Source organism: Giraffa tippelskirchi, chromosome 10 (assembly GCF_054371585.1).
Source record: "Giraffa tippelskirchi isolate mGirTip1 chromosome 10, T2T-mGirTip1v1.2.pri, whole genome shotgun sequence".
Taxonomy (NCBI): domain Eukaryota; kingdom Metazoa; phylum Chordata; class Mammalia; order Artiodactyla; family Giraffidae; genus Giraffa; species Giraffa tippelskirchi.
Genome location: NC_137284.1, coordinates 146,467,897 through 146,495,074, shown reverse-complemented (window position 1 = coordinate 146,495,074; position 27,178 = coordinate 146,467,897). Strand labels below are relative to the sequence as shown.

Here is a 27,178-nt window from a genome sequence, read left to right as displayed (position 1 = left end):
CAGTGAATATGTTACTGAATGTTACAGATAAACTTTTTTAAGTGGTAGGCATTTAGAGTTTTGAAGAATATATAAAATTCCATCACTAATCACTTATTTTTAACAGCTTAGTTAAAGCCTGGATGCGTGCATATGTCTCTATAAACACCCACTCCGGCTTCTGTGGAATGGCCCCAGGGCTCTGGATGGTCTGGCTTCAGAAACTCTCTCAGGCAGCGTCCCTTTCTCCCCTCATCTGCACGGAGCCCTGTTTCACCTTGTGATGAGTAGCCATGGCCTAGTAAAGGAATCATTTCATAGACCAAATGGCTGGAGTTTGCCCTCCTGCTGGAGAGAAGGGAAAAATTTTTATCTTTATATATTTATTGATTTTTATTTTTATTTTAAACTTCCCACCCCAGCTATTTAGAATTATTAGCTGAATTTTATAAAAGCCAAAGTCTGGTTATAATTATTTCCTTTGCAGAGGCTCTAACTCAGAGTCTGTTGTAAACTTGTCTCAATGGAGTTGTTTTTTTGGATGCTGGAAGAACACATATATTTTACTATCAAACATTATTTTTTAAAGTGTTAACCAAAATGTCACATTTTTGAACAGAGTTAAACTTGAGTTTCTTTACAGTTATTCATGATACTCACCAGGTTGCCATGCCCCAACTTGGCCAGGTAAACAGCCCAGCTCCCAAGGGTCCAGAGAAGATCTACCCTTATGCCATAAAGTTTCCCAACCACTAACCTTGGCATTAATTCAGAAACAAGAATATTTCCTACTAAGGTCTTGAAATGATATTTTATTAGTGACATGAATTGTTGAAAATATTTTAGACATGTTTAAAATGTTTACATATTTAACATGTTTAAAAGTAATCATTGTACATCCATGTTAGTAACAGCATAATTCAGAATAGTCAAAAGGTGAAAGGGACACAAGTGTACATAAATGGATGAAGAGACCAACAAAATGTGTGTGTATATAGGACAAAATATTATTCACCCTTAAATAGGAAAGAAATTTTGACACATGCTGCAACATGAATGAATCTTGAAGACATCAAGTGTAATAAGCCAGTCACAAAAGGACAAATATTGTATGATTCCTCTCATATGAGATACTAAGGGCAGTCAAATTCAGAGACAGAAAGAGTGGTTGTTGCCAGGGGGAAGAAAGAGGGGAGATGCAGTGTTGTTATTTAATGGGTACAGACTTTCAGTTTTACAAGATGAAAAGAATGCTAGAAATGGATGGTGTTGGTGATCACACAACAATGTGAATGTACTTAATGTCACTTACCCACACACTAAAAAAAAACACATACGTATATGTTTGTGTTTATAGGTATATGTGTGTGGATAGACAAACAGATAAATATCCTTTCTCCAGTTCTGAGCCTGTTAGATTTTCACAGCCATTCTCTAAAGTATCTGCACCCTTCAAAATCATAGGCGGGAAAAAAAAAAATCTGTGTGTATATTGTGAGCAGCCCAATGGAAGCCCACATAGAAGGAAACTGAGGCCCCCAGCCAACAGCCAGAAAGTAACAGAGGCTTCCTGCCAATAGTCATGTAGGTGAGCTTAGAAGCAGATCATGTTAATTGCAGCCTCACGAGAGACTCTGAACCAAACCACACAGCTAAGCCGCTACTGTATCTCCCACCTACAAAAACAATGAGATAATGACGGTTATTTTAAGCCACTGAGTTTCGTGGTAATTTGTCAGCCTTGCAACAGATAGCTAATATGATGTCTTACAGTATTTTTATCTCAGTACATGTAGCCCATGTGTGTGTATGAAACACACAAGCGTGATGTGGTCATAGTGGTCATAGTCCAGACTCTTGAGTTTGAAAGCCAATCCCCACAATGGGTAATATTCGGTATCACACGAAGAGCAAGGTTTTGTTCAGTAATTAGTAAGTGGCCTTACGGGATGGCGTGTCAGTGGTGAACGTGCCTCTTCTCTAAGAGGGGAGGCATGTCCACCGTCCACCACCAGAAAGTCTCATTCTGCTGCTGTGTCGCTCCCCTGAGTCCTGGACCTCTCCTCCCACCTGCTCCCCATCTGGGGCCTCTGCTGTCCTGCAGATACAGTTGGGGGACAAAGGCTGGAGGAGTCTGAGGAGGGTCTTTGCAAAGCACACAGCTCAGAGTGGAGAACTGGCGCCGGCCATCAGACTCCTGATTGGAGCCATCTGGCACACTTCTGCCCCTTCCATCAGGAGGAACAGGTTCCTAGTGACTACTTCAGGAAGGATTGCTGTTGACCCTGCTCAAAAGTTTTACCGTTAGCTACATTCGAATCAGCAGTAGACATGCATGGAGCACCCGCCGTGTACAAGCCAGGGTGCCTGTTGCGTGGAGAGCACAGAGGAGCAGAGCCTTGTTCCCGCTCTCGAGGGGTGTTCATGCCTCTGGGAGCCCAGGTTGAGTACATTCATTACTGCCCTGCCCCGCAAAAGGACCCGGAGGAGGTTGAGTGATGAGGGGGAGCTTCCCATCGGAGGTGGTATCCAAGCTGGGCCCCAAGAAACGGAGATCTGCATTCTCTTTGCTTGGTTCTCAGGACCCTTTGTCCTGATCCTTTACTGCACGTCTGTGCTGATAGATCTGGCTACCACTACTCAAGTCTGAGCTTCTTGAGGAAGCTCATCCAGAGATGGGTGTTATTTATTGTCTCTATGTGTGTCTATCACAATGCTTGACTCACTGGAGGCCTCGGAGGATCTTTATGAATGAATGAACAGATGAAAAAGTGAGTTAATATACATAGTGGTGATTGATGAGACTGGCAAGGTAACCGGGGCTGAGTCATAAGGGCCTGGGATGCCATGAATATTGAGCTAATAATCGGCACCCTGGGGTGTTTTCCTTCTCACGTGGAAGCAGCGTGGCCTGCAGTCAGTGGCACCAAGGAGAGGTGGAAGCTGGGGGCCACAACGGTGCATTGCTGTGAGCCCCGGCATCACCCAGGGTCTGTCCCCAAAGAGGCACAAGCTGTGTGCCAGCAGTAGAGGCAGCATATTAAGAGAAGGAACCAGAGCTGAGGGATGCAGTTGTGATTCCTGGGCTAGGAAAATCAGAGCCCACTGCGGCCAAGCTGTTGTGGGCTGGGGCAACTCGCAGTCGAGGGGGAGGCACTCCTGCACGAGGGTGGCTCCACAGAGATGTATGGCGAGATTCCGGCACGGAGAACTGGAGGCCCTCTGCTCCCAGGATCCACGGATGCTGCAGTGGACTGGGCTTGGCCCGTGCAGGGTCCAGGCTGCATTCTGGACTTTCCTTAAAGAGAACCTCTCGTCCCTGGAGTAACAGAACATGTCACGTGAGAATCTTTAAATGTGCCTCCGGGTGGTAGCTGAGGCAACCTTAACTTCCGTGAAGTGAACAGAGCTTAATTTGGATTCACAGAAAATGTGACTTTTCCTGCATGGCATTTAGTGATCATTGGAGAGCATTTTTCACAGTCACCTCTTGATTGTCTAGGTTGATGGAAGGAGGAGATGGGAAGGTGGGTGGAGCTTTGGGGTTCAGTGTGTAAAACAGCGGGTAGTCCGGAAATTGGCTCTGGAAGTAGATTCGTGCTTCTGTTTATATGGCGAGGTGCCTGGTGTTCTAAAAACTCACCACAGGAGTTTGAAATCGGCTTTTAAGAAAGACAACACGGAGGACCCTAAAAGCAGGATTTCTTCCCCTCTACTCACTCCACCATCCTCATGTGGCGTGGCAGTGGGCTTCCATTATCAAGATGAGCCAAGAACGAGAGGAATTAAAAGCCAACACGAGAGAAAAGTTCGTGTTGGTTTAGTGATGGGGCAGGGAAGAAATTGACCCAATTAAGACTTCAGAGGGTTGCCTTTAATGGTCTCTCCTGTACATTTATATCAGGAGAGGCGTGTTACCAGCTCTCCTGAAGTGCAAAGTCTACCCGAAATAGAGATTGAAGAGTGGCTTTGTCATATAATGAGTCAACATCAGCCGGGAGGAAGGATGAATATAGTCATGATATTCTCCACGGGCAGGCACCGCGGCCCGGGGGGTGCTGTGGTCTAAGCAGAGGCCCCGTGGTCTGTCAGGGGTCCTCATGACAGACCGGAGACACAGTCCATGGAAACGGCCTTCAGAGGACATGCAGCACCACCCTCAGCTGCCCTCCGAGCTTTATCAGGCGCGGTGTCCCGAACCAGGAGGACTGTTCCCTTCTGTCCTAGTTGGAAAGTTCTGGAAGCGCATTTTAACACACACATGCCCACAGGCGTGAGCAAGAGTCTGTCTTCTAAAAACTCTTGAGCCATCTGAACATCAAGTTAAAAAATGACCTGCTGCTTTGGAGACATTCTTCAAGCCAGTTTTGGATACCATCCTGGTAATTCTGCTTCTGGGGACATTCAGTACCGTGTCTGTCATGGTCTGTACTTTTCAAAAACATCCCTTGCCCCCCCACAAAGCCTTCATAAAGCAGCATACCCCAGACACCCAAGGCACCTCCCCCTGGTGCAGGATTTTAAGTCAGCAACATAAACTTACCATTGGGTGAAAGTAAGTTGCTCAGTCATGTCTGACTCTCTGTGACCCCATGGACTGTAGCGGCCAGGCTCCTCCATCCATGGGATTTTCCAGGCAAGAATATTGGAGTGGGTTGCCATTCCTGTCTCCAAGGGGATCGTCCCGACCCAGGTATCAAACCCAGGTCCCCCACATTGCAGGCCAATTCTTTACCATCTGACCCAGCAGGGAAGCACTTACTCTTGGGTTCCTGAGCCTGAGGCTGCCCCCTCCAAGTGCCCCAGGGCAGGACTCTAGTTCCAAAGCCACATGCCCGCTGGAACTGTCAGAGCACCAGTTAAACTGGGGTGATAATCAGGTTCCTGGTGGGGAGGAGGCTTTGTAGAGCCAGGTCCTTGAGGGAAGCAGGTTGGATCCAACGCAACCAGTCCTGGGGCAGAGGGGTCCTTCCCTGGGACCCTCATCCCAGCTTGGTTTGAAAACCACTTAGACTTGGGCTAAATTCTCCTTGAAGAGTCTTGGGTGGGGGGAGGGGCGTTTTTCAGAGATCAATTTGCTTTAGCAAATTCTGTGTTGGCCCTTGCTTGCCACCCTTCCTAGACCCCATCCACACTTCCCCTCAGCTTTATCTGTAGAAAGCTTTGCACCCCAGGGTTCTGGCTTTGGGTACTGAAAGAGACTAATGTCCGTGTCAAAGTGATTCCTGATAGAAGGCATCCTAGGTGTTAAATATTTATTTTAAGCGGGATGTTCTACTTCTGAGAGGTTAAAGAACAAATGTAATTTCATGCAGAGGCTTTTACTAGTCAGGGTGTGAGTGTTTTTCGGCTTTTTTTATTTGGCTGTGCAGCAGCCAACTAACAAAATGCGTTCCTGAGATGAGCTGACAAGGGTGCAGAAATGAAGAAATAAACAAAAAGCCATGTTAATTTCAAGCTTCAGTAGGAATACAAAAAGAAATATTAACATTTGCTGAATGACAAATAATGAAACGGCTAGGAATTTTTAATGCTTCTAGCAAGGTTTTTGTAAGCTTTCATGGAATTTTCTCCCAGTCGAGTGTAGCACATTTATAACTGGCAGCGCCCCATGAAGGTGTCTTGATAGGTTTAATTTCTGGATGGTCCCTCCAAGCATATGGGGTTCCTAATACGATTCCATAGCCGCATTTCTACTGCTCTCATCTGTTTGGAGTGGCCACATCTCCTTAGTGTAATCTTCACAAGTGCTTGTTCACAGCGTAAGAGTCACTTTGCCTGGCTAGAAGGATGGTCACAGAGCTGTTGTGTTGTTATTATTGTTGTCTGGGATATGTGTAAAAAAATGCGTATGTTAGCCTCCAGCTCCTACTTAATACCGGGTCTCTTTTATGGTCATGTTCTTTAGAAGTCAGTCCTCTCACCTTAACATCGAATTTATTGAGAAATTTTAAAGTTCTAAACACTTTTATAATTTTAAAAATTTACTTTATTAAAATTCTTTCCAGCTTTATTGAGATACAGTTGGCATATAACATTGCATACGTGTTAAGCTGTACAATGGGTTCAATACACTTTTTTTTAGTTTTTGTTGGAGTGTAATTGATATACAGTGTTATATTCATTTCAGGTGTATGTACAGCAAAGTGAGTCAGTTATATGTATACATATAGCCACTCCTTTTGAAACTGTTCCCATGTAGGTCATTACAGAGTATCGAGTAGAGTTCCCTATGTCATACAGTAGGTTCTTATTTAAAGTTCTAAAATTTGTATACATGTGTCAGGTAGACATAAGGCATTATTAACTTAAATTCTCTTTTAATTCCCTTTAGTCACAGTTTTTTTTTTTTTTTTTTTTAATATTTATTTATTTGGCTGTGCCAGGTCTTAGTTGTGGTATGCAGGATCGAACCCAGGCCCCCTGTATTGAGAGCACAGAATCTTAGCCCCTGTACCAGCAGGGAAGTCCCCATTCTCTGTTTTCTGAGCACCCACCGTGTGCAAGGGACTGGGTGAGTGGTCTTCTCCCGAGGGGCCGCTCCTGCCAGGTGTAGATACAGAAGCATGAGGTGTTTGGTTGTAGAGACAAGGTGCCCAGGCAGGTCAGAGGCAGGGGAGCCTCATCCAGCTCCTCCGGGCTGTCGAAATCATCCTCACCTGTCACCCGTACACGTACCCACAAGTGTCTGCTGAAGTGAGCTGTTCGGGGGGAGCAGATGCGTGTGATGGTGGAGGGGCCTGTGAGGTGGGCAGAAGAGAGTGTGGGACGCTGACAGTCCAGCAGTGAGTGTGAGAGACCCCAGGTGAGGAGGCCGGCCTCTTGGCTGGAAGGCCTGAGGGGGACGGTCAGGGGCTCTGCATGGCGGGGCCCAGCCTCGGGATGTCTGCTGAAGGGTCAGCAAGCCATGGCCCCTCGTCACCAGGAGACTGTGGCTGAGCCTGTGCCTGCCGGGCCGAGGTGAGGAACAACATGGCCTGAGAACTGAAATCGGTTTTTACATGTCCCTTCGCTGGTGGTTCAGATGGTAAAGCATCTGCCTGCAATGCTGGAGACCCAGGTTCAATCCCTGGGTCGGAAGATCCTCTGGAGAAAGGAATGGCAACCCACTCTAGTACTCTTGCCTGGAAAATCCCATGGATGGAGGAGCATGGTGGGTTACAGTCCATGGGGTCGCAAAGATTCGGGCACGACTGAGCGACTTCACTTCACTCACTCACAGAAGGAGGGTGCCGGCCTCTCCTCAGACGAACAAGGATGAGTACAGTCAGGGACCTTCGGACCATGTTGTAGAGGGGCAGCCTGCACGTGGTCCTCCTGCGCAGGGGACTGCCCTGACGGGAGGTGTGGTTGAAGACTGTTGCTGTGGCAGTGATTCACACCAGGGAAGGAACTGAGTGTAGGAAAACCACCAAGAACCGCAGTCAGTCACCTGCTGAGGCATTGTGGAGGGAAGTGTGTGGTTTTGAGTCTCAAACAAGAGTTGGCTTGGCACACTTTGTCCCTGGACTAGAAACCCTTGCCGTCTCGTAGTCCTTACCACTAGCTGGGGGTCCACCTCAAAGCTCCTTCCAAAAAAACTCAAGTCAGTCCCACCCAGCTGACCGTGCCCTGACTTGGGGTGCTGTTTGTTGGGACACGCGTGTCCTGTCTCTAAGCCTGTGCATATAGCCTGAGGCCAGGGGCTTCAGCCTGCCACACCTCTCTCAGAGGTTAGCTGGTATTTTTAACATCACTAGTCACTTCGAAATGTTTGGTGAGGAGATAGTCACCGACAATGTTTGGTGAGGAGATAGTCACCGAGCAGTACGTGTTGTTAGAGAAAACATACCCTATCTCGTTCCATATTTTAGTCAGAAAACATCAGGCTAATAATTGTAAAAGCAAGCATCTGTCTGTCTGACGAAGCAACGTCCATCAGAGCGGTTAAACCCATGTCAGTCATTTTGGTACAATAAAACTAAAATTAGACACAGCACAGACACAGAAAAGATGAGAGCGTTTATCCCAATGTTAGTTTTAAGGCTGACAGAGGCACATGCTAAGGTGTCTGGACTCCTCGGATGGTTCAGTTCGATGGTTCTTACAGAGAAGAGCCTGGGTGAATAGAGGGAAGGTGATGGCTGGGGCTGGAGCCCCAAGGTCACATCCAGCACCCCTTTCTCGTCTTGAGGGTATGAGAAGCAAAAATGTCAGAAGCATGAATCCAGTTTTAGTTGGTAATATTCATTAGTGACCTAAATCAACCAAGAACCTTCTACTTAATGGAGTAATTAATTCGCTCCGGTAATTGACGTTGGAAACAGAAGATGAATTGATTAGCATGATTACCGTGTTTCTTTTTCTTCCTTTTGTGGAAAGGAGCCACTGTCGGGTCCATGCCAGGTTTGACATCAGGGGCCAGGCTGGATCAATCGGCCTGAGATTCGTTTTTGCTCTTCTCCTCACAGCTTGTCTGGTGCCCCGCTCTGTGCCCCTGTTCCTAATTCATCCGCAAGCCAAGGCCCTGTCTCCCCACCTTTCCCTCCACCACCTTACCTGCTCAGGCTCCGCCCACAGCTCGGCCCCCACCCCCCCAATGGATTCAGGCTGTCTTGGTCCTTGTGGATCCCTGCTTTCTTTAAGTCACCATTTTACCTAATCAATACCAAGCAGTTTTTTGTGTAATGTAAGATAAGGGGAAAGGATTAAAAGATTAAAGACAGCCGTCTCCGCCTCACTTTGCATAGTGTGAAATCGTACCTCTCTGCTCTGATAAGCTGTCTTCAGCACATCTCAAAGGGACAGAGGTGAGGGTGTCAGGAAAGGCACCTTATGCACTGTGAAGGCCACACAAATTGTAGTTACTGGCACCATAATTATTTTGGCGTATGTGTAGTTTCTCTACTGCACCACAATTATTTTGGGGTATGTATAGCTTCTCTACTGCGTTTATACTGAAGATCCCCAAACTGAAAGTCAACAGGTTTTTGAACACCACTCTTTGTAAACGGGCTTTACCCTCGCCAGACAACGTGCTGCAAATAGACGGTTTTAAAAGCAGACTTCCTCCAAGTACCTACTGCCCTTGCAGGTCGAAGGACAGCAAAGACCCACTGGAAACAGTGAGAGGGAACTCAAATGCAGACACCTGGGCCCCGCCCTGCCTGAATCTCCCCACCCTGCCCAGAGTCGTATACAGATGGCCCCACAGACCTCAGTCCCCAGGGGCTCCCCCAATCTCATCTTCCTTCATTTAGTCTTACAAAAAGAAGCAGGTGAAGCTGGACTGCCTGCCGCTCAGAGAGGGGGAATTTGGCAGTGTGCTCAGAAGCACTGGTGACTGGCCGACTCTTCCTCTGTGAGGGGAGAGCAGAGCTGACAGAATATGAATGAGCACCAGAGTACATCACTGTCAAGGTCAGGCGCCCGCCACCGCCCTCTTCATTCGCTGCCAGCCAACATGCTCCTGCTGCTGCTTCCCAGCTGACACCCTTTCAGGCTCCGCGTTCTCAGCCCATCCCTGGGCCCCACAGTAGGTGGGGTGACTCTGTAGGTCTCTAATATCAGTTACAGGCCACCTTCTCCCCCCACACCTCCCCTTCCCCCTTTTTTTTCATTAAAATGTTCCAACCACTGCTTTTCTAATCACCACTGTTCTAACCGCTGGGACTTTCTGTTCTAGACAGATTTATGGTTGTTAAAATATTTGTCTTAATTGTTGCAGGTGGTAATTTTGCCTTCTTGGCTTTGTTCCAACTTGCATTATTTTTTGTTTTTTTTTTGCAAGAAGGATACTGAATGGATTATAAAGTATTAAATCATACCATGACTGAGAATAGTAAAATTTAAATTCTTTAAATATAGTAGGAGTTAAAGATGGGATAGTCATGTAGAGGACAACCCACCGTGACTAAATAAATCATGATTCTGGTTTAATGACCTTAATTGACCCCAGAATTAATAAAAATGTTACTTTTAATTATTTTTTTAAAGTTCTTATGCTCTGGAGACAGGACTTGAACTGACCTTTCTACAGTCAGTTTATGATTAGTTGATATGACATAGTTAAAACTGTCCCAATTTTTCTTATAAATTTGACTAGTCTTCCATATCAAAGATATTGTATAATCTCACACCAACTTAAATGTAACATATTTTCAAATCACTAAGTCAATAGCTGATCAATTCTATTAGCATTCCAAGTATTATACAAGGTAGAATGTAAATTCCATGAGGGCAGCAATGTTTGCAGGGCGTGTTTATTTTATTCACTGTACTATCTCTATGATCTAAAACAATGCTGATCATGTGTTGTGGTCACTAGATAAATATTGAATGAATGAATGAATAAGTGAGCTATAGACAAACTATAAGAATTAATAAAAATCTTTTTTACAAAAATGCAGAACAATATATCATAATGTTAAATATCAAATGTGTCATTTTCAACTAAGACTATAAATACCAACATACCGTGATTGATTGTACTTCACAGATAGTGTGGTTTTTACAAATTGAAAGTTTGTGACAACCCTGCCTTGTCAGATGATGGTTAGTATTTTTCAGCAATAACAACATACTTTTTAATTGACGTATGTGCCCCTTTTTAGACACTTAATAGACCACAGTATAATGTAAAAATAACTTTTATATACACTGGGAAACCAAAAACTCATGTGACTCACTTTATTTTGGTGTTCTAGAACCAAACCTCTGAGGTCTGCCTGTAGTGAACAAATGGGAGGAATTAAAACAGTCTGCATTGCCCATCTGTACTGTAGCACTCAACGCCCAGACTCTGGTAATGCCCGTTTCTAACAGATGCACTGTAGTCACTGCATTAGAACTTTACTCAGAATTGAAAGCACTGTAAGGGAGTCCAGTCTGTTTGGGCGCACAGATCATAGAAATAGTACTTAATCGACTTTGATTTTCTGATCTGTATTCAGCAGTCTTTATAGAAACTGGCATAAAGCTGGGTGCAGAGCAATCACAATATTAGAGAAAATGTCACGTTCGCAGTTCTTTTGAAGTCTATAAATACAAAGTTAACCAGTGTGGTTTTCTATAAGCCTGTCTTTGATATAATTACTATTTCTTTTAATTATTCTACCTCTACTCTTGTAATCTTCTGTTGTGTTTGACATGCCAGTTTCACTTCATAAATTCCAGTTGTAATACTGTGTTTTCAAGTATTATAAAAATATCTTAATGTTCTTTCTGTTGCAAATTACTCCTTTGGGTTCACTATTTCAAATTGTGGGTTTTAAGAGTGTTACTTTTCAAGTTATAGTTAAAACTAGAAGATGTAAAAAAAAAAAAAACCAAGAAACTAAGATGTTTAAACTTGGTTGAAGACAGTCCAGTTTGAGTATCAGGATAAGAGGCGTAACCCCACCCCCCACGGCACTCCCTTCACTGCTGATTATGGGAATGATCAGTAATTATGTCATGTCACTCCTGCCATGTAAGAGTCTAGAATCTTAATGACGGTGTAGGCCCTGGGGGGACCCTTTGACTCTGTCACCCCTCCACCAGTTGTGCAGGGAGAGGTGTCCACTGAAGGAAGAACAGCTTCTTGTATGACTTCTGAGTCTTCTCAGGCTGGACTCTCCAACCTGTAGTGAGAGATGAAAATATTTAGCCTTTACTGTAAGTTCTCACTTGCCCAGTGTGAAAGCAATTTGAGAATAATTCAAACCAAATCTTTCAGCAGAGCTAGTAAAGAACTAGGGCTTCCCGGGTGGTGCAGTGGTAAAGAATCTGCCTTCCAATGCTGAAGACACAGGAGCCATGAGTTTTAGATCTGAGTCAAGATCCCCTGGAGAAGGAGATGGCAACCCACTCCAGTATCCTTGCCTGGAAAATTCCGTAAACAGAGGAACCTAGTGGGCTACAGTCAATGGGGTCGCAAACAGGTTGCAAAGAGACACGACTGAGTGACTGAACACAAAGCCCAGCAAAGAACTACGTTTAACTTGTTAATAGTGCCACATTTTTCTCTGTCTTAGAACCTCCATAAATATAAGATTAAAATGATGGACGTGACAGGAATTATCCTAGTTTAAAATTCAGCCATGGGTATGCCTGTGCCTGGCTGTTGTGTTGACCTCATTGCCATATGACTGCCATCAATAGCTCTTTATATTTAATCCATTTCCTCTAAAAGCCACACTAACACATTTATGTGTGTAGAATATTTTTTCCCATCATAGTTGATGTGGTCGAACAATCATTATTGAAGTCTTTTGTGAGATCTAGTCTTTTTGATTATCCTAGGATTTTCTGCTTCATTGCTTAAGTTTTTTGGTGACTGTGGTAGTACTGTTGCTCACGGAACAATTTGGTGAGACCCAGGAATTTCCCACTGTGTTTATGTGGTTTCAGGGTCATCTCTCCATTTGCCAGATGGAATCTCTGTAAGAACAGTACTCATCAGATAATTTTTAAGAACCTTTTACAGCTGTGTTTTCTCATTCACAAGTGAGTCTTGAAAAACTGGATTTAAGAAGAAGTTTTTAAGATCTTTCTCTCAGTCTGCAGAAGAAAAACTGGGTGTATTAATGTTGCGTGCGTGCTAAGTCGCTTCAGTCGAGTCTGACCCTGTGCCACCCTATGAACTACAACCCACCAGGCTCCTCTGTCCATGGGATTCTCCAGGCAAGAATACTGGAATAGGTTGCCATGCCCTCCTCCAGGGGATTGTCCCACCCCAGGGATTGAACCTGCGTCTCTTAATGTCTCCTGTGTCAGCAGGCAGGTTCTTTACCACTAGCACCACCTGGGAAGCCCTTATTCATGTGACCTCTGTTTTTATTCATGTAAAGTCAGTGTAGCTCAGAGAAGGCAATGGCAACCCACTCCAGTACTCTTGCCTGGAAAATCCCATGAACGGAGGAGCCTGGTGAGCTGCAGTCCATGGGGTTGCGAAGAGTTGGACACGACTGAGTGACTTCCCTTTCACTTTTCACTTTCATGCATTGGAGAAGGAAATGGCAACCCACTCCTGTGTTCTTGCCTGGAGAATCCCAGGGATGGCAGAGCCTGGTGGGCTGCCATCTATGGGGTCGCACAGAGTCGGACACGACTGAAGCAACTTAGCAGCAGCAGCAGCAGTAGTGTAGCTATCTCCCCTGCCAGATCACCAGCTCCTCAAAGTGAGAGATCACCGTTGCTGTTTATGGTTCATCCTTTTAAATGACTTAAGAGCAAGCTGAGTACACAGTGACCCACTGGCCTAAGGGATAGACTGTGAGCTCCTAAGTAGGAGGAGAGATTCTTCAAGAAAGGTCACTCCCTACCCAGAATAATAAACTCTCCACTTTTGAAAGTAATTGTTATCTAAAGGGATTAATTAACCCCAAGGAAGGAATGTTAAGGCCGAGTTCTTGGTCTTGTTTTTGATAAGAAAATTGAATTGAACCTTCTGTAAATTCTACATCTCACATTAGAAAGCAAAGGTTAAATTGATCCTGCCACTTAAATCCTTCTGTGGTTGATTATTTGCAAAATATCTTGAAAGTTAAAAGGCATATAGACAAAAATCAATCAGTGTAAATAGTTACATTTAGAGGAATAAAAGACAGTCATCAGTCGTTTTTTACTTCTCCATTAACCACTTGAATTCAGAGCTGGATTCTGTCTCAGCTAAATAGAACAGCTAATATCCAATCAAATTGTGCAATTTTAGCATTAGCCAGACAATCCCAGAAAATCTGAATAACATTTGTAATTTTAGTCACAAAAATAATGGCATTAAATTCTAATAGAATTGATTTCATTTGTTAATTTCTTCTAAGTCAATCTAGAAGAAATCAACTTGACAAAGCAGGTGAGTGATGTCTCACCAGACACCCAGTTAAAAGTAAATCATGTCTGGTTTCCACAACAGGTAGCATTAATCAGGCTTATTTGGTTAATAGTAAGTCATCTGACTATTGTTACATAAGATATTGTTGATTTTAATTGACTCAAATTTGATATAATTTTAATTTATTTAATCATAAATGCTCTCTTCTCTCTTACCTAAAAGATAACCTGGGTGAAATAGAATGTATTCACCACTTCAGTTCAGTCGCTCAGTCATGTCCGACTCTTTGCAACCCCCTGGACCGTAGCCTACCAGGCTTCTCCATCCATGGAATTTTTCAGGCAAGAATACCGGAGTGGGTTGCCATTTCCTTCTCCAGGGATCTTCCTGACCCAGGGATCGAACCTTGGTCTCCCACATTGCAGGCAGAAGCTTTAACCCTCTGAGCCACCAGCATCTATGTAATTATCCAACTATTGTTGGACAGTTGGATATTAGAATTGAATGTTGGAGACAACAGAATCAACAAATGAGCAATGAAGGATAAAAGCTTGAAAATGGAGTATTAATAGTCAGGTGGAGTCTGTATTATAAGTATAAAGATCAAAAGTATACAAGAGGGGTTACAGACAAAAGAATGCAAAATTGTATATAGACTGTGATTAAAATGATATGAAAAATTTTAAGTGAATAACTTTTGTGTTAGATTAGTAATATAGATTTCTTTAATGTTAATTTTTAAAAATGTTGTTACAAAGTTGTTGAATACATTGCTTAGCATATTTTTGTTCCATAGCACTTCAAAGAGGAATTGAAAGGATCAGCCAAAATGACTGCAGGTCACACCATCAACAATAAGGTGTCTCTTGGTGCCATTTAGCAAATGACTGCATCCATTTGTGGCATCCTTAAAGAATGTCTGCACTTTCTAACCATCCTCACCAACTCCCAGAGAGTCATTTACATGGTGGAACAATTTCTTCTGGGAGTGTCTTATCTGCCTAGTTAAAACCTCGAGGAGGAAGATGATATTTGCCAGTCCATAAAATGACATTTGGCCACCTGACCTTTGACTTTTAAGAAGTGCCAGAGGGTCTTTAATGGTTCGAGTGAGCCTTGAATTTCTGTGTTATCGTCGTGACATAGTGACAGCCTCTCTCACAAAAGCACGCCTTGGCCAGCCCCTTCTCGAGTCTCAGAAGGCTGAACTCATGGTCACTGGGTTGCAGGTTAAAGATAGCTGGGCATTCCCAACTCTTTAAAACTCTGATTAACCTAACACACATATTGACCTTTTTAATGAAAAGAAGGAAGGCCCAAAGAGTGAAATACTTGCTCTTCACCTATACCAATAAATTATTTTGAAAAATTGCAGTTTCCAGAAACATACTTACCATGTCATCTCTGTCTTTTTCTAAGTGTATTTTTTCCATATTCTTTTTTAAAATTTTATTGGAGTATAGTTCCTTTACAATGTTATATTAGTTTCTGTTTTACAGCAGAGTGAATCAGCTGTAAGTATACACATATTCCCTCTTTTTTTGGATTTCCTTCCCATTTAGGTCACCACAGAGCATTGAATAGAGTTCCCCGTGCTATACAATAGGTTCTCCTTAGTTACCTATTTTATACAGAGTGTCAGTAGTATATATATATCCATCCCAATCTCCCAATTCATCTCACACGCACCTTTCCCCGTTGATATCCTTATGTTTGTTACTACGTCTGTGTCTCTGTCTCTGCTTTTCAGACAGGTTCATACTTTTGCTTGTGCAATGTTGCTGGCCCTCGTAGAAACTGACTTCTGGCTACTAATGGTCACTGCCCATCAACACAGTATATTAAGTAACTGCCATATTGAAACCACCATCTAAGCGTCACCATGTTTTTGTTTTAAAAAGTTCTGCTTCCTGACTTAACTGATTTTCAAGAACTCACCGTCTAGTTGGAAACAGAACAACTGAAGAACATTCCCAAAGTTCAAGATGAACTGGTCACGCCATGAGTATTTGCACTGAATCCCCAGTTCTGGGTGATCCTCAAGTGAGTAGCAGGCGTAGATTAGCTGAGGCCTGAGTGTCCCAGCTGGAATGACTATGCATGTAAGGGAAAGTCAAGTACCAGGTACCAATTTTAAAAAGGGATGAATTTGGTAAGGTAGTGAGAATAAAGAGCAGTTGTCAATTTCTGGAAAGCGAGTAATGGAATAAAAATTATGGCTAGGGGACAGATTCACTGATGAATGTGGCCAAGGGGGTGAAGACAGGAGTCCACCCAGGAGAGCTGAGTCAGTGCCTGCATCGCTGGGGCATCTGCTGAGAAAATGGAGAAGACAAAAGTCAGATCTTTTACAGAAAAGGAATCTGCTGGGTTTCATAAAGTACTGAATGCGAGATAAGAAGGAAGGATAACCAAGGGAAAGGAATTCTAAGCATTTGGAAACTGTTGTTGTGCGGGTGTTGATGACAGGCTGGGGACAGAGTACCTATAATAAGACGGAAGAGGGATTCCAAGCTGCTTGTTTGGTGTGCTGTCACAATCCGGTATCAGTAGGATGTTTATCTGGACAATTAAGGTATAGAATTTGGGAGCAATTAGGACCAGAGATTAGACTTGTCGTGTTCTTCAGATGCGTGCACATGCAGAAGGAGGACCCAGTTGAAAGTCAAGGGGAGGGGCTTCCCTGGTGGCTCAGTGGTGAAGAATCCACCTACCGATGCAGGAGACACGGGTTCGATCCCTGGTCCGGGAAGATCCCACATGCTGTGAGGTCACCCAGCCCGTGTGCCACAACTGCTGAAGCCCATGCTCTGCGAAAGAAGTCACCACACAATTGAGAAAGGCTGCGTGTAGCAACAAAGACCCAGGACAACCAAAAATAAATAAATAAAATTATTTAAAAAAGGAAAGTCAAGGGGAGGATTAAGTCAGTGGTGGAGAGGGGAAAAGAGCCAGCAGAGAAATAGGGCCTCAGTGTGGTCTGAGACCCAGCTCACTGGCGCCGCAGAGGCCATCTGAGGGGGCGCTCTGTGTCCTCCACAGGGAATGTTCTAACACAGAGGTGCGGACAGAAGCCATGTTGTGAGGTGAGGGAGAGGGTTTTCAGGGGGACAAGCTTATTGGAGTAGTTGAGAAAGGAGGATGAGAACAAAGCAGATGACAAGAGGAAAGGGAAGATGAACGCAGAGTGACCCCGGTGAAGGCTTTTTCAGTCAGAAGCCTGGGTGTGGAGGCGTGAAGGGTGGAGGGTGGTGGCAGTGAAGCGAGTGACCAGGTGTGAGGACAGAAGGTCCCCGTAGGAGCTGCCGCTCTGTGGGACGCCCAGGCACCCCTTCAGCCTATTGGTGACAGTTGCTGGACTACACGCTCTCAGAACACAGGTGAGCTTGAAGGAACGCTGGAGACAGAGTTGAGGAGGTCTCTGGGCTAGTTGCTTCTTATCAGTTACTGTCTCTAGTTTCCAGGTTGGAATGTGGAAAGTGCTGGTCTGTCAAGGTCAAACTGTACCCCATAGTCTAACTGAATTTAGCTTTCACATCTTTTCTGTTTGTCTGTTTGTTTTTTTCAAGTGTCTCAAGAACCCAGTTTTACCTGAAGCTATTATTTAAAGTTCGTTTGGTCCCTAATGCATATAAACAGCATTGTCCGTGCTAAGTCGTTTCAGTCGGGTCCGACTCTTTGTGACCTGTGGACTGTAGCCGGCCAGGCTCCTCTGTCCATGGGATTCTCCAGGCAAGAATACTGGAGTGGGTTGCCACGCCCTCCTCCAGGGGATCTTCCCAACCCAGGGATCAAACCTGAGTCTCTTATGTCTCCTGCACTGGCTGCTGCTGCTAAGTCACTTCAGTCGTGTCTGACTCTGTGTGACTCCATAGACAGCAGCCCACAAGGCTCCCCCGTCCCTGGGATTCTCCAGGCAAGAATACTGGAGTGGGTTCCCATGCCCTCCTCCAGGGGATCTTCCCAACCCAGGGATCAAACCTGAGTCTCTTATGTCTCCTGCATTGGCAGTGGGTTCTTTTCCACTGGCGCCTCCTGGGAAGCCCATAAACATCATTATTTAAAAGCTAAATGAAGTCCCTCTCCACCCACAGTTAACTCTTAAGGTTTTCACCCTCTAGCTGAGGGGTACTAGTCACAACATGGGCAGCCAAAGCCCATGTGGCTCTTCCTAGAGAACTTTCACTGTCATCTCACATCTGAGCCTCAGACAGTCGAGGAGCCCGTGGGCTGTGTCCGCCAGCTCTTGAGTGGCAGAGCTGTCACTCAGGCCCAGACCTTGAGGCCGTCCAGCCATGTGGGCTGCTGCCTCTGTGGGTGCAAACTCCCTTCCAAGCTAAAGGAGAGAGCTCGGCCCCAGGATCTCCAGTCTGGTCTTCTGGGTCATAGAGGCCATTATCCTATGACTCCACTGCTGTCAACATTCAAATGAATATTGTATAAAGAAGGCAAAGGTCAGTAGGGACCAGAATCGAGAGGAAAAGCTTCCTGGAGAAGGGGGCCTGAGGGGCCCCTTGAAGATTAGGTAGGAGTGAGCAGGGCAGAAAGCAGGGAGAGTTTATGGGCTGAAGGCGGTAGAAGCAGGACTCAGTGTGGCCAGCAGTGGACACACAGCAGGTGCCAGAAATAGAGCCGAAGACGGCCTAGTGGGGTGGAGACGCCAGGAACATCTTGAACACAGGACAACATAAAGAAAGTGGCATTTTAGGAAACTTGCTTTGGCAGTTACACACAGGAGAGCAAGTTAGAGACTTGTAGGATCCCAGGTGAGAACTTGGGTGGTAAACATGTTGTTGATTCCTAAGAAGACTGTGAAAGGGATTAGTTGGCAAGTGGTCTGTATACAACTATGGACTCATCATAAGGTCCCAGTTATTTTCTTGGTCACATTTTTGGAAGGATAGGTCTGCAGTGTGGAGGGGTGGATAATAAGCAAATCCTTACCTTTCTATAGTGATTTTCTGCTAAAAGTCCATTCTAAATTTCAGCTCAGTACTTGACAGGTGTTTGAAACTCTAGGAGCAAGATGGAGAAATACAGACCAAACGGTGGTAGATTTTAGCTGGTGGGAGGAACGTACCCAAAGATTGTGGGTTAAAGAATTGTTCCATGTAGAAGGTCTCTCATAGCCGCTCCAGGACTCTGTCTAAGTGAGGGAACTGATTGAAGACATAAAAGGCTTGTTTATCAAGTTTCTAGGTGACACAAACTTTGGAAGAATAGCATGTTCCTGGATGGTAGACTCAAAATTGGAAAAGATTTCAATAGGACCGAAGCCTGAGCCAAGCTCACCGTGCAAGATTTAGTAAGAGTAACATTGTCTTAGTATGGTATTGTTAACAAATCAGTTAACGGAAGAAACCTGAATTAGTTGTGGAATATGGTAAAAAGACTTTGGGATGTAGGTGGGGGTGAGGGTTTTGGGGAAGAGAGTTATGTAAGGCTGAGTGGTCGGTATAGGAGAGCTGTTGAAAGACTTAATGCAGAGACTTCCCTGGTGGTCCAGGGGCTTGGACTCCACGCTCCCAGTACGGGGGGCCTGGGGTTGATCCCTGGTCAGGGAACTAGATCCCACAGGACACAACCAAGAGTTTACATACCACAGCTAAAAGGGATCCTGAATGCCGCAGCTGGGACCCAGTACAGCCAAATAAATAAATATAATTTTTTTAAAAAGAGTTCATTCAATTTTTAGACACCATGCAAGATGTGTAGATTCATCCTGCACCCCTCCAGTGGGCACATTTAGGGAATTTCTAGGGTTAAGCAGATTCAGACCCAGTGAGCAGCTCATCAATGGAGGATTAAACAGCTTTGATGAACAGTTGTCAGGGAGTCTGTAGAAAGACTCTGGTATTGGGTATAGGGTTATACTCCGTGGTTTCGCATGCGTTTTCCAGTGATGTGCTGGGGACTTGTACCAGCTTGCAAGGGCTGATGGTTAAATAATCAGGAATATTGAAAGCCAGGAATTCAACTGTTGGTAGCTTGAAATCAGCCATGGGGGCTTTCTTTATACCATGTGTGTGCATGCTATGTCACTTCAGTCGTGTTCGACTCTTTGCAACCCCATGGACTATAGCCTGCCAGGTTCCTGTGTCCATGGGATTCTCCAGGCAAGATTACTGGAGTGGGTTGCCATGCCCTCCTCCAGAGGATCTTCCTGGCCCAGGGATCAAACCCACGTCTCTTAAGTCTCTGCATTGGCAGGCAGGTTCTTTACCACTAGCGCCCCCTGGGAAGCCCTCTTTATACCACAGAAGCTTGCAAATATTACAGATGACCCGCTCCACCCCCACCCAGCATCAGCGGGCCAGCACACCACCAGGATTGTCCAGAATAAAGAGTGTCTGTTGGAAACTGTGAGCTTCTGGAATGTGAGACAGCAGATCGGAGAAGGGAACATCCATGTTTACGTTCTTTGGACTTTTCAGATTTTCTTTCTCTCCATTATGTGCAGCTCCCATTGTTGGTGCTCAAAGCGCTTCCTATCTCCTGCCAAGATCTGAGGCCTGGGAGTTTCTCTGTCACCGGATCTGCCAGGGAAACTCAGATACCTTCTGTTTCTTGGAATAATTCTTTCCTTGTTCAGTATCTCGACTGGCTGGCCCTGAGCAAGAGGCAGCCCCACTCCGTTCTCAGCACCAGCCGAAAGAACTGTGAGTCACTGATGAGTTCAGCCATCAAAACAGGATTTGGAAACACGCAGGCTGCGGAGAACACGTGGTCACAGGTACAAGAGCGAAGCCCTCCCTGCAGGCCATATGGCCCACAGCAGCTCTCAGATCAGCCTCCGTGCCCGTGGTTCGTGGGCAGAGAGTAAACAATGGTTTTCATCCTATTGTTTCTCTCTCTCACTTCTTTTTACAGAGATGATTTGAAGAAAGCCTGAGTCAGGTATAAAGAAAAAGCAAATATCCTGTGGTAGACAAGATAGCAGTCAACTGTGGTCACGCAAATACTATTTCAGTTTGTTCTGAAGTTCTTAGGCAAGAAATTGATTGTTTTTACTTTTCTCATATGTCTACGATATCCCACTTGAAACCCCAAAGGCTTTTCTGTTTTCCCCAGTGCTGCTTTCTTCCCATTCCCTCCCACTATTGGTTCCCCGAGAGAGAGAGACAGTAGTGCCCAGGAATAGGTAGGCTGTACCTAGGGGAATAGTCTGTCTAGTCAAAGCTATGGTTTTTCCAGCAGTCATATGTGGATGTGAGAGCTGGACTATAAAGAAAGCTGAACTCCAAAGAATTGATGCTTTTGAGTTGTGGTGTTGGAGAAGACTCTTGAGAGTCCCTTGGACTGCAAGGAGATCCAACCAGTCCATCCTAAAGGAGATCAACCTTGAATATTCATTGGAAGGACTGATGCTAAAGCTGAAACTCCAATACTTTGGCAACCTGATGTGAAGAACTGACTCATTGGAAAACACCCTGATGCTGGGAAAGATTGAAGGCAGGAGGAGAAGGGGACAGTAGGGGATGAGACGGTTGGATGGCATCATCGACTCAATGGACATGAGTTTGATTAAGCTCCAGGAGTTGGTGATAGACAGGGATGGCTGGCGTGCTGCAGTCCATGGGGTCGCAAAGAGTCAGACTCAACTGAGTGACTGAACTGAACTGAACTGACCTGAGGGAATGGCTCTTCCAGAAAAGTTCATATTGCCAGCCAGTGGAAAGTCTGTATTTGATAAAAAGTTTTCTTGCCAAATAAACCTATCCAAAGGTGATTTTTGAGCCGTAGAGTAAGCTAGTCTGAACCTCAATATCCAGTTGTTTTTAACATGCAGTAATGTGTTGTGAAGCTGTAAAGAGATCTGTTTTAGAAGTAACTCCAATACTTTGGCCACCTCATGCGAAGAGTTGACTCATTGGAAAAGACCCTAATGCTGGGTAGGATTGGGGGCAGGAGGAGAAGGGGACGACAGAGGATGAGATGGTTGGATGGCATCACTGACTCGATGGACATGGGTTTGGGTAGAATCCGGGAGTTGGTGATGGACAGAGAGGCCTGGTGTGCTGCGATTCATGGGGTCGCAAAGAGTCGGACACGACTGAGCGACTGAACTGAACTGAAACCTAGCAGCACTAGTGGGAAAGAACCCGCCTACCAATGCAGGAGATTTAAGGGATGTGAGTTTGATCCCTGGGTTGGGAAGATCCCCTGGAGAAGGGCGTGGCAACCCACTCCAGTATTCTTGTCTGGAGAATCCCATGGACAGAGGAGTCTGGCGGGCTGTGGTCCATGGGGTCACAAAGAGTCGGACATGACTGAAGCAACTTAGCAGGAAACCCAGTGAAGATGAGCTTTGTCCTCGTATGGAGATTAGAGTGTGAAGAAGGATCAGAGAGACCTGAATAAAGGCATAAAGGTGAGGCAGGAAGAAAGGGCAGGAAAGAGAATGCAACTGTAGCACCACCAGGTCCCAGGCTAGGGACACATCCTTAGAAATGTGTAGACCAAGGGCAGAGAGCAAAGAGGAAATGGGTCCTACTGCAGAAGCTGTAGGATGACAAGAGGTGGTGACTTGACGATCATATTGACCACAGGCCCATCCCAGGACCCCAGGAGGCCAGGAAGCAACCTCAATCTAGCCTTACCAAAGCCCCAGCCTGGGGTTGGAGCTTTGCGGAGCCCGCAGGCTGGGGCTTCTGTAAGCCCCTTGCCCCTTCTGGCAGCAGAAAAATAGGGGCCCTGTTGGTTTTGGTTGGCCTCATGCTGTCTGACTGAGAAATGTATCTGCTGGTCAGCATCTCGCCTTCTGCAGTCAGAGCTTCAGGGAAATGAAGCCTTCCTGCCCTAGACTGTATGTAAAGAGCCAGCTCCATATATATGAAATCTAGAAAAATGGTACTAATGAGCCTATTTGCAGGGCAGGAATAGAGACACAGTTATAGATAAATGGATATACAGAATGGACTTGTAGATGCAGGGGGAAGGGGAGGGGAGTATGAATTGAGAGTGTAGCATTGACAGATATACACTACCATGTGTAAAATAGGTGGCTAGAGGGAAGCTGCTGGGAGCTCAGCTCGGTGCTCTGTTGATGACCTAGAGGGGTGGGATTGCGGGAGATATACGTATTAGGGCTTTCCTGGTGGCTCAGCTGGTAAAGAATCCGCCTGCAATGTGAGAGACCTGGGTTCGATCCCTAGGTTGGGAAGATCCCCTGGAGGAAGGCATGGCAACCCACTCTAGTATTCTTGCCTGGAGAATCCCCATGGACAGAGGAGCCTGGCAGGCTACAGCCTATGGGGTCGCCAAAGGTTGGACACGACTGAGCAACTAAGCACAGCACAGCACACATGGCTGATTCACGGTGTTCTGCAGCAGGGACCAGCACAACATTGTAAAGCATTATACTCCAATTTGAAAAAAACCAGAAAAAAGACCATCTGGGAAAAAAAGTCAGCTTCTCCCCTGAATATCTGGGGTGCTGCCCAGAAAGATGACAGTGACTCAGGTCATTTTCTGAATCCTGTGGTTCAGGAGGAGAACCCTCCTTAAGAAAGACTGGCAGTGCCTGACCTTCTGATACAAAATCATCAAGTATTTTAGCAACTTGCCAAGGTTCTGCCTGAGGAGGACTACAGTAGCAGCTGGACTAGGGGGCACTTGGGATTGGGGATATACAGACCAAGTTGTTAGCTGCCTTTGAAGCATCTCCCAACTTTGAGGTACCCATCAGAACTTCAATTGCCCCCTCTCTTTACCCAAGATGAAGTCTTATTAATAAACCAAATCTATGTCCCATGGACGGAGGAGCCTGGTAGACTGCAGTCCATGGGGTCGCTAAGAGTCGGACACGACTGAGCAACTTCACTTTCACTTTTCACTTTCATGCATTAGAGAAGGAAATGGCAACCCACTCCAGTGTTCTTGCCTGGAGATTCCCAGGGACGGGGGAGCCTGGTAGGCTGCCGTCTATGGGGTTGTACAGAGTCGGACACGACTGAAGCGACTTAGCAGCAGCAGCAGCATGCTTCCAAAGGCTCTCCCCCATCAAAACTTATAGTATTTGGTTCCAGTAGTGTTAGCATTGAGATAGTTTCTATGAAAAAAATTTTGGTTTTGCCTCCCCATTTCTCATGGAAATTATTCCATGAAAATAACTCAGTGGGGTTGAAAATTCTTGGCTCATCATCCCTTAATAGCTTGGTCATATCTATAGCATACATTGAATAATTGAGTGAGAGAATTAAGCTTTGACTAATAGTCTTTCACATGTATTGACACTCCGTTGATCTTTATCCCAATATATAAGGTGACCAGGTAGGAATTATTCTTACCATCTTAGAGTTGAGAAAACTTAGACTCATAACAATTAAGAGACTTAACCAGGAACAGGTGTAGAACCCAGGTCTCCTGATCCCTGATCCAGAACTTATTTTAAAGGGAATCTAGAAGAATGGTGGCCAGGTGCATGGTGTGAGGCAAAATAAGACAAGTTGTGTTTCAGAAGCACCTAATATATGGCTAGGAGCAGAGGCATGGGTGTCCAGGAAAAGAAGATGTCATGGTTTTTCATCAAGAAGCTTACAGCTTAACTGGAAGGATCAAACTGCTACACCTAGAAACAATTAGCCTTAATGAAGGTGAGTGAAGGGAAAGGAGAGAGTTCTGGAATGCACCAACAAAGTCTCTGGGGGAAGAACTAGAACTGAATGTTGGGCAGAGATAGGACTGAATAACCGAGACCGAGGGACTGGGAGCAGAAATGGAGAGTTAGTGTTTAATGGGGACAGAGTTTCAGTTTAGGAAGGTGAAAAATTCAGGAGACAGATGATAGTGAGACTTGCACAACAGTGTGAACATACTTAGCACTACTGAACTGTACAGTTAAAATAGTACCTTTTACATTTTGTGACTTTACCACAATAAAAAAAAAAGAGCTAGCAAGCAGGGCCTTCTGGCCAGGGGTCATTTGGGTGCAGGCAGAATGTGCAGGAACTGTCCAATCTAGAGATGAGGAGTTAGAGGTGAGGTCCACAAGCTCCACATAGGTCAGGCCAAAGAGTTTGGACTAGTAAAGTGAAGAACCGAGTAGATGAGGTCTGAAGGGACACTGGGGTCATCCCGAGTCTGTAAACAGCAGGATCGTGACCTGCAAAGGCAAAGCAAACGGTATCTAACAGAGAAGTCTCCAGGCTGGTGTGATGCCTCCTGTGAGAGGCAATGAGCAGGTGGGGACGGAGAGCAGTCTGGGGCTCCTGGTGGGGAAGAGCCTGGGTGAGGCTAATAAGGATCGTCGAGCTGGATTCTGAGGATGTTTACGATTTGACTAGGAGATGGAGAAGGCGCTTCAGGTGAAGGTAACACACAGAAAAGAAAGGAGTAAGTAGGGAAGATACTGGCTTGAAAGGAGTTATTAAAAAGAAACAGGACGGGATAAAAAGATGGGAACGGCTGCTCAGGGGCTGGGAGGCAATTAGAACTTGGATTGCATGGGGTAGCAATTGGAGGAAGGAATTTGGTATGATGAAAGCCGTTCTGGGAAAACAAGCCTGGCAGCGTCTTAGACAAGGTTGGAAGGGAGAAAGATTAGAGGCAGAGAAACCAGCCAGGAGACTGTCAGAAATCTGGGTAAAGCCCCTGGGAGTCGTGGCACCGAGAGGGAAGAGGAAAAGGTAACTGCGAAACAAAGAAAGCAGAAATTTGGGATTTCAGGGAAGGTGCCATGGGCAGGTATGACTTGAGGGCCTTAATTTTGAAGATGAAAAAATAATGGTTCTACTGGGATAAGATGGGGTGATATGGAAAGGAACCCTGTTTTGAAAGGGGAAGGCGATAGTTCCATTTGGGGCACCCAAGGATCTCAAAGATACTCCTCTCTTTGAGAATATGGGCCTAGAGGTGGAGGGGTTGGGACCGATGTCTGATGGCCGACGCTGGACAGTGAAGCAGTGAACAGGTGCCACTGAAGGGATGGGGGTCCAGAGTAAGGAAGAGGGGGCAGAAAGGAAAGACAAGAATGACAGGAGAAACCAGTGGAGAGCCAGAGAAACACGTTTACACTCTGAATGGATTTTGAAAGTGGTCCAGTGGTTAAGAATCTCCCTTCCAGTTTGCGAGACGTGGGTTCGATTCCTGGTTGGGGAACTAAGATCCCACGTGCCTCGGGGCAAAATAAGCTGCAGCTACTGAATCTGCTCGCTAAGTCCGAGCACCACAATGAGGACGCAGTGCAGCGCCCCCCAAAAAAGTGAGTTGAAGATTATCTGCTATCAAAGAGAGGGGAGGATCTTCCCTTGTGGCGCAGTGGATAAGAATCCTCCTGCCAATGCAGGGGACACAGGTTCAATCCCTGGTCCGGGAAGATCCCACATGCTGCAGAGCAGCTAAGCCCATGTTCCACGATTACAGAGCCCGCACTCTAGAGCCCGCAAAGAGCAACTACTGAGTCCGTGTGCTGCAACTACTAAAGCCCCTAGAGCCTGTGCTCCACACCAAGAGAAGCCCCCACAATGGGAAGCCCACACACCACAACGAAGAGTAGCCCCCTGCTCACCACAACTAGAGAAACAGCCCTCGAAAAGCAGCAAAGACCCACTGTAGCCAAAAACTAAATGAATACAATTTTAGAGAGAAAGAGAGGAGAGGCTAAGGATGAGAACTGAGAAGGCCAGTGGGTCTGCACAGAAGGAGGCTGTGTTGCTACAAGAGCAGTTTTCCTAGTGGGGAGGGTGGGGCTCCCCACCCACCTGAAGTGATGTGCTGGGCTCTGGAGTCCCTGCCCCTGGCCTTCTCAGCTCTGACTTGTTCTCCGGGGGCCTGGCAGGAGAGTGCTCTTTCTTTAAAATCTTAGTCATAAGTAATTACTAGTTACATTTCTAAACTACAGATCTAATCACACATCTTAAGTTGGACGAGTGAGTTATGTGGGCAGTGGCAGAAGGTCTGAGGAGAAGGGGAGCCCACCGATCAGAGGGTGCATAGGGCGGCCAACACTGCTTTAAAAGGAAGAAGGAGAGACTTCCTTGTTGGCCCAGTGGTAAAGAATCTGCCTTCCAATGTAGGAGATGGGTGTTCGATCCCTGGTTGGGGAACTAGGATCCCACACGCCATGCGGCAGTTGAACCTGTGCACAGCAAGAGAAGCCCGCGGGCCGCAAGAAAAGATCCTGCATGCAGCAAAGGAGACCCAGCACAGCCAGAAATAAAAATTAAAAAAAAAAAGAGGATGAAGAAGAGAAGGGAAAGGAGAAAAGAAAGAGGAAGTGAGCACGTCTGAACCCGAAGCAAAGGCCTTGCAGCTGAGGATGAGCAGCGGCTACAGAGGAAGGCAGACGGCACTGCCGGCCCCTCCTTCCTGCATCTCCAGGAACCCAGGACCGGTCACTGCAGCTAACGGCTTAACTCATGATACACCTTCCCTTTGTTCGGGGAGATCGATGTCAGCTTATCTATC

General features: G+C 45.7%; 1 protein-coding gene and 1 long non-coding RNA gene across 5 annotated transcripts in view; both read left to right on the top strand.

The window, feature by feature from the left end:
• The window catches only part of HIPK2 (homeodomain interacting protein kinase 2), a 199,866-nt gene that overhangs the window by 91,829 nt on the left and 80,859 nt on the right, over positions 1 to 27,178 (top strand). The gene's annotated exons all lie outside the window — the stretch shown is intronic.
• Positions 19,339 to 26,958, top strand: LOC145523236 (uncharacterized). Its single transcript, XR_014066444.1, has 2 exons — positions 19,339 to 19,754; positions 23,013 to 26,958. It is a non-coding gene; the product is annotated as an uncharacterized LOC145523236 (long non-coding RNA).